General features: G+C 43.8%; 1 pseudogene; it reads left to right on the top strand.

Moving 5' to 3' along the window:
* Positions 1-820: 820 nt before the first annotated feature.
* Positions 821-2028, top strand: LOC132304988 (large ribosomal subunit protein eL42-like; annotated as a pseudogene).
* The last annotated feature ends 5743 nt before the right edge of the window (positions 2029-7771 follow it).

The raw sequence follows: 7771 nt of genomic DNA, 5'->3' as shown, positions 1-7771 counted from the left end.
CAAAGTTGCGTTGTTTGTTAGCCTCTTAGAAAGTAATAATACTTGAAGTTGGAGGTGTATACATTGAGCTTATATTAGGAATTGGGTGTGATGTACAACTCGTGGTTGGGCCCTGATGCCCCGCATATTTGTTTTCCTAGCTGACATGAACTGATCTATGTTGCTGATTCTTGCAAATATCTGCAATTGGACACATCGAGTGCCGTCTAGAAATCATGGCTGGACCTGATATGTTCAGTGTGCAGGGAATCGTTAATAATTCGCAAATATTGTAGATTTTTGATGAGCTTGTAACGTGCTTTTTCATTGTTGACCTCATTTTGCAATTTGGTGTGCCTCTAGATCATCTCTTGTTAATTATTAATTGAAGTAGAGGCATTATCCTTTCAGTAGTGTGTCTTTTCCAGCCATTGGTTTCTATATGGTTTTGGATTTACTCTTTCTTATACGGGTAATTGTTTTTCAAAATTTTAATTTCTACTTCTTTTGGATAGGTAGGGTTTGTGTCCAATATTAGAAGTGCTGGATTGATATAGATTGGAAATCAGTTGTACAGAATGCTATCATATTTGAAAAGATATGGAAGCTAGAATTTGTGGCACTTTAACATTATTCTCCACTGACTACTTATTGAATTTCTTAGGCATCTCTCTACAATCAGCTTTTACAGCTGACATCAGGGATTTATATTTGATAGTGGAGGTGTATAGAGTTATGTGTATCATCATATTAGCACATGTCTTCCAGACCGTCATTGGGCTTTCCTTTATTATACAGCCCTGTATACTAGATTTTCTCAATAAGGCACTAGTCATTACATATGGAGCAAACAGCTGCTTATGATGTAGCTTCCATATCTTTCATTTTGCACCAGAAACTATTCTAGGAGAACTTTGAAACAGTTCCGTTCAGATATTGATTGCTCTTGGTTTGACATGGTTTACTCATTGCTGGTTCCAGAAGAGTGGAAGAGTTACCCTCTCCATTAGCTAAACCATTTCTTACCCTACCTTTGGACTTGTATATTCTATGTACACGATCAACTGAGGGCTCCTTGACATATGTTGTAACGTCTGCAATAAGCATGCTCCGTGAGCTAACTTGTGTGTTTCATGGAATTCTTATGAATTATGAGTGTGTTATGACTTTTTTTATTGGTTCCCATTGTTTTTTCCAAGTTCTTAGTTAACTATGAGGTGTCTATAATATTGAAACTTCTAGGTGAGATCCCTATCATTTTCATATCCTAGTTTTTAGATGCAAAAGCAGCAAAACTTAATTTCAAGTAAAAGCAAGAGTGAAAATGCTCTTTTACCAGATTGCACATTGTTAGCATTCATTTTTCCTATTTCCATTTTGATGTAATAGGATCTGTATCTTGCAGGTGAACATTCCAAAGTCAAAGAAGACATATTGCAAGTCTAAGGAATGCCGGAAGCATACCTTGCATAAGGTTACGCAGTACAAGAAGGGAAAGGATAGTTTGGCTGTGCAGGGCAAGCGCCGGTAGGATCGGAAACAGTCAGGTTATGGTGGACAAACCAAACCTGTTTTCCACAAGAAGGTAAAACCTATTTCTATTATGTCCCTTTTCTTTACAGGGTATGTATCTTATTTGAAATGACCCTCATCCATGTTTTAACTAACCTATGCACTTCTTTCTTGATGAAGGTCCTATCTTATAAATTTAACCTTTGTATGGTTGGTAGACTGAGGGCAAAAAATTACAACATTGCTTTCTCTGTGTAGGCAAAAACTACAAGAAGATTATGCTGAGGCTGCAATGCCAGGGGTGCAAGCATGTATCATAGCACCCAATCAAGGTTAGCTTCTCAACTTCTATTTGCTCTTCCGTTTTTGATTCCGTAAGTGTTGGTTTCTTGTTCTTTATGGACATGTGATTGTTGCCCTTTTATTACAGAGGTGCAAGCATTTTGAGATTGGTGGAGATAAGAAGGGGAAGGGGACATCTCTTCTCTAAGTGGCAGTCTTGTTGCTGTGCTATGTTTCTTGACCTAAGGTTTAACTTTTAATTTGAATGCTTCTCATTTGCTTAACCAAATTACATTAGAACGAAATATTCTTTTCTTATGAATTCAACGTTAACTTTACCATTCAAAAAAAAAAACAAAAAAAATCAACATTAGCTTGCATACTAGTTTAAATAATTAAGGTGTGATAAACTTTTCATTTGCTCAGCCAAATCACATGAGAACGACACATTCTTTTTTTCATGAATGTCTCATATATATATATATATATATATATATATATATATATATATTAATAAATATCTTCTTCTTTTTTTTTTTAATACATTGACAAGAAAAACACACCCAGGTACACTTTTTACCCTTGCCGGACTCAAATCATTTCATTCCTCTTTGAAAATGGAGAAGTTATATCATTGGATTAGTTAGATTTTTGTTGAATATTAATATATTTAATAAGGGTATTGAAGATGCAGGAAATTCCTCCTCTCTTTCTCTCTCTAGAACTCTTGCATTTCAACCCCAAAAATATCTCTCCCCCACTCTATTCACTACTTCTCCTATTTATAGATATTTACAAATGTCGATGGACTGCTGGATCTAGGCCTGTTCCTCTATGAGTTCTGGTCATCTTTGATGGGCTAATTCGCGTTCGGCCCATATGGCAGTGTCTTTCTATGAGCCTGACCCATCTGCATGGACCAGATGTCGCGTTTGCAAGTCATATCCGGCCCATGCCACTTCGGGCCTCCTCAACTGCCCCCATAATTACCCCTTGTTTAATAAGGGGGTAATTATTGAAGGCTTCTCATCATGGCGTTGACGGCTCGAGAAACCCACATGGGGGAACGGACGGTCAGATCCAGAATCAATGTTCCGAGGCTCGATGAATTTCTCGCCTTCCTGACGCTTCGGCCCTTGGGTCCCCCTCGCCTTTATAAGGCTCTAGAATACCATTTCATGCCTTTTTACCGTCTCCATCATCAGTCAAATCTCTCGTTCATCCTTTTAGAACAGTGCTAAACTTCTTCCGGTGAAATCCTTCAAGAGTCATTCTTCCAGCGGTCTTGCAGTGCTCTTTGTTGCTTTCTACCTCAGAGGTTAGTTTTGTTCCTTTTTACTTTCGGCAGGCTTCTTTTTACCCTTTTAGATCCTTCAAACACTTCCACCATGGTTGTAGATCTAGATGTTCTTCGTATGAGACTTAGACTTCCTGACAACATTCAAGTTAGGGTTTGCCCTAAGGATGTTAATATTATGACCGGTGCCGACCTCCTTCCCGGCGAAGTTTTATTTTCAAACCTTCAACTGAATGTCGTTAGGTTCCCTCTGCACCCCTTCTTTAATTATGTCTTCAATAGACTGGGGATATCCCCCCTGCAGGTAAACCCCAATTTCTTTAGAATCATATCCGTTATGCTACTGTTGATTCGTGACAGAAGTCTGGACCTTGACCTCATAGATCTTCTTCTGTGTTATAAGGTCAGTAAGATCCGAACTAACGAGCCCTTCTACCACCTTTACCCGATCGACAAGATGTCCATATGTACGGACACAATCAAATCTGAAAAGGGTTAGAGGGATAACATCGTGGGCATTAGTGGGGCCTAGTCTTCGCGGGCTGCAGAGGATTACCCAATCCCGAGCGCCTTTGGCGTCTGTTCTGTTTCCTCATATAAGAAATTCAAATCTCATAAAAACGATTGTCCCTGCGAAACATGTGTTCCTCGCTTTTGTACTTTCTTATGTCGCTCCTTAGGCATACCTTGTGATGACTTGAGCTACAGTGTTTGCAGGGATAGGAGTAATTACTTGAAGAAATACGTTTTGAACGATATTCCTTCTTACTCAGACCTCCTCACTTCAGACAACCTTCTAGCGCTCTCATCCCTCGGCTATACCATGAGCAGGCTTCAGATTCCATCCTTTGGGAGGAAGAAAAATACTCCCCCAGCCACTTCTGCTGCTGGGGCAACCTCCTCTCCTGCATCAGCCTCTTCCTCAGCCACCATCTCTGACACCATCCCGAGCACGGTGGCTATTGATTCTGTTGTCAGCACCCCTGCTACCAACCCGAGCGCGTCTCCACAAATCACTACTGCCCCTGCTGCCGCTGGGGGCGCTTGGGACAAAGAACGAGGCAAAAGGCCTCATCCTGACGGTGGGGTCGACCCTGAGGAGGAACCTCTTATAAGAAGGACCCGGGTCTCTGGGCCGGGTGCTCTCTTGCATCGCCCAGTCAGAGCTCCTGCCCCCTCCGGGCCTGTTGCAGCTGATGCCTCTGCTTCTGCTTCAGCCTCCCCTTCTCTTCCCACTTTATCACTATGGGCTCCTCGGTACACCCGAACGGATGGGACGTTCGTGAAACCGAACGAGACCATGCTAAAGGATGGCCAGACCGCCATGGCGTATTATAGGAGCATGTGGACTCCGAAAGACCTTGAGGCGGCGAAAGGTCTATCCCAGAAGGATGTGTTCAGCCGCTTTCCCCAATCTGCCATGGAGGTGACTTTTATTTTCCAACTCATGAATCCTCTCATATTATTTGGTCTTGCCTTTGTCCGACCAGACTATCGGTTTAACCATTATTAATGTATATCTATGCAGACTTTGTTCGGAATGATGGCTATGCAGAAGCAGGTGGAAATAGGGAACGCCATGGCTCGTAAGTTCTCTGATAGCCTGGAGGTGGCCAATAAGGAGAACGACCTTCTCGCCAGCAAGAATACCGAGGTATTGGCTCGGCTTGAAAAAACTGAATAAGAAAGAGATGTCTTGAAGAAGGAAAATGACTCTCTTCAGGATGAGAAGGATGCCCTCCAGCTTGAGAAGAGTGTCTGGCAGACTGAACGTGATTCAATCAGAGACGAAAAGGCAGAGCTCCAGCGCCTTCTGGCTGATGAACAGTCTGCTCGGATGGCTTTTGAGAAGAGAGCTCTGGATGAGCGTACTGCTCTGATTGATACCATCAGCAGAGTGAACGGTGGGATGCTGGCTCTTCATGCTCGGTTCTCAAGAGTCGGAGCTCTTAGATATGCTCAGGGATTCTGAGAAGGTTTCTCCGACCGAGTTCTGGCTGAGGGACAGACCAGCTCAACTCCAGATGAGGTCGATAAGGATTTAGGGATTGATCCTCTGGGGGTCTATGTTGACCCAGAACCCACCGAAGCGGAGCATATATTTGATGAATGTCAGGATATTGCTTCTTCTAGGATCACTACAGCTCCTCCTACCGTTCAGCCTCTAACCACTCCTCATTCGTCAACTGTGGTCTCTCCCATAGTCACTGCTGACGTTGGCCCCCAAGAGAATGACTCTGTTATTCATCTTGATTCCCCACCTCGTGAGGGTGAGATGGCTGACGGGACCGAGGAGGCGGATCGGCACAACCAGGAGGCTGTCGGTACTGGGGCAGCTAGCTAGGACTCCCCCAGACTCTTCGATTCCATACTTTTTTGTAACAATGTGACTTGAATACTTCATTTTTTGTAACTCCAATGCTTATCATGAATGAGATGACAGAACTTTTTTTTCTCTTTTTCCTTTGTGTTACGCTCTGTTCAAACCCATTTTCAATATACATATACCTTTTCTCCCTTTTTTTTTTATATTAACTTTGTCGTGTGCGTGTTTATGGCAAGTGCCTGGCGTTCGGCTTATGGTGCCAGCTACCACTTATCTTGCTTAAGTGCCTGACGCTCGGCTAGAATGCCACTTGCCACTTGGCTTTTCATTTTTTTTAGCAAGTGCCTGGCGTTCGGCTTATGGTGCCAGTTGCCACTTATCTTGCTTAAGTGCCTGGCGCTCGGCTAGAATGCCACTTGCCACTTGGCTTTTCATTTTTTTAGCAAGTGTCTGGCGTTCGGCTTATGGTGCCAGTTGCCACTTATCTTGCTTAAGTGCCTAGCGCTCGGCTAGAATGCCACTTGCCACTTGGCTTTTCATTTTTTTTAGCAAGTGCCTAGCGTTCGGCTTATGGTGCTAGTTTCCACTTATCTTGCTTAAGTGCTTGGCGCTTGGCTAGAATGCCACTTGCCACTTGGCTTTTCATTTTTTTTTTAGCAAGTGCCTGGCGTTCGGCTTATGGTGCCAGCTGCCACTTATCTTGCTTAAGTGCCTGGCGCTCGGCTAGAATGCCACTTGCCACTTGGCTTTTCATTTTTTTTAGCAAGTGCTTGGCGTTCGGCTTATGGTGCCACCTGCCACTTATCTTGCTTAAGTGCCTGGCGCTCGGCTAGAATGCCACTTGCCACTTGGCTTTTCATTTTTTTTAGCAAGTGCCTGGCGTTCGGCTTATGGTGCCAGTTGCCACTTATCTTGCTTAAGTGCCTGGCGCTCGGCTAGAATGCCACTTGGCACTTGGCTTTTCATTTTTTTTTTTAGCAAGTGCCTGGCGTTCGGCTTATGGTGCCAGCTGCCACTTATCTTGCTTAAGTGCCTGGCGCTCGGCTAGAATGCCACTTGCCACTTGGCTTTTCATTCTTTTTTTTTTTTTAAAAAAAAACCCATTGAAGAAGAAAGTTATTTTTATAAATTTCAGGAATTTGCACATTCATACGTACTTGATTGACAACAAACAACACCCAATAAAGCCGAAACTTAGCTTTTATTGGTAGTACCTCTTCAGAGACGTGGCATTCCAGGGCTTGCTGACCAACCTTCCCGCCATGGTCTCTAACGTATACGCTCCCTTGCCTATGACTTCTGCAATTCTGTATGGGCCTTCCCAGGGTGGCATCATTTTTTTGACTATCCCCACCTTTCTTTTCAGAACCAGATCGCCAGGGGCAAAATCTCTGTGTTTCACTCTTTTGTTGTGACTATTCGCCAATACTTGCTGGTATGATGCTAACCTTATTGCTGCAACGTCCCTCCTTTCGTCTATCATATCGAGGTTCAATCTTAACATTCTGTCGTTCTGATCTCGACTCCATGCTAAGCTTCTGATAGTTGGGACCAGGTGCTCAACCGGTATAACCGCCTCGGTACCATATGCCATTGCAAACGGGCTCTCCCCAGTCGGCCGCCTTGGGGTGGTCCTATAAGCCCATAGGACGTTCGGGAGCTCATCCAACCACTTCCCTTTATGGTCCTCCAGCTTCTTCTTAATGCAGGCAAAAATTGTTCTGTTTGTAATTTCTGCTTGTCCATTGGCCTGAGGATGACTTACTGCAGCCAACTTCTGATTAATTCCATACTCCTCCAGCAGCTCTCTTACTTGCTTGCTGTCGAGGTTCGTGCCATTATCCATGACTATTGACCTTGGAACGCCGAAACGGCAGATAATATTGCTCCAAATAAATCGTCTCACATGAGTCTGAGTCACGCTTGGATATGGTTCTGCTTCCACCCACTTAGTGAAGTAATCCGTGGCCAGTAACACATACTTGTTCTGAGCTCTTGCCGTTGGCAGAGGACCGACCACATCCATCCCCCATTGCGCGAAAGGCCATAGCGAGGCCATTACGTGCAATTCCTCAGGTGGTTGGTGAATCAATGGTCCATATCGTTGGCATTTATCGCACCTTCGAGAGAACTCCTCCGCATTTCTTGACATGTTCGGCCAGAAATACCCTTGTGTCTTTGCTTTATGCGCTAACGATCTTCCCCCAGAATGATTGCCACATACGCCTTCATGAATAGCTCGCAATACCTGCTGCGACTCTGCGGGGGTGACACACTTCAAGTATGGGCCAGAGTAGGACCTTCTATACAGCTGGTTATGCACGATGGCGTATTTTGCAGCATTCTTTTTGATTTTCCTAGCTTCATCCCTTTGC

Source organism: Cornus florida, unplaced genomic scaffold (assembly GCF_030987335.1).
Source record: "Cornus florida cultivar Cherokee Brave unplaced genomic scaffold, ASM3098733v1 CherokeeBrave_3.0.0_Hap2_Chr04, whole genome shotgun sequence".
Lineage (NCBI taxonomy): Eukaryota > Viridiplantae > Streptophyta > Magnoliopsida > Cornales > Cornaceae > Cornus > Cornus florida.
This window is presented reverse-complemented; position numbering and strand designations above follow the sequence as displayed.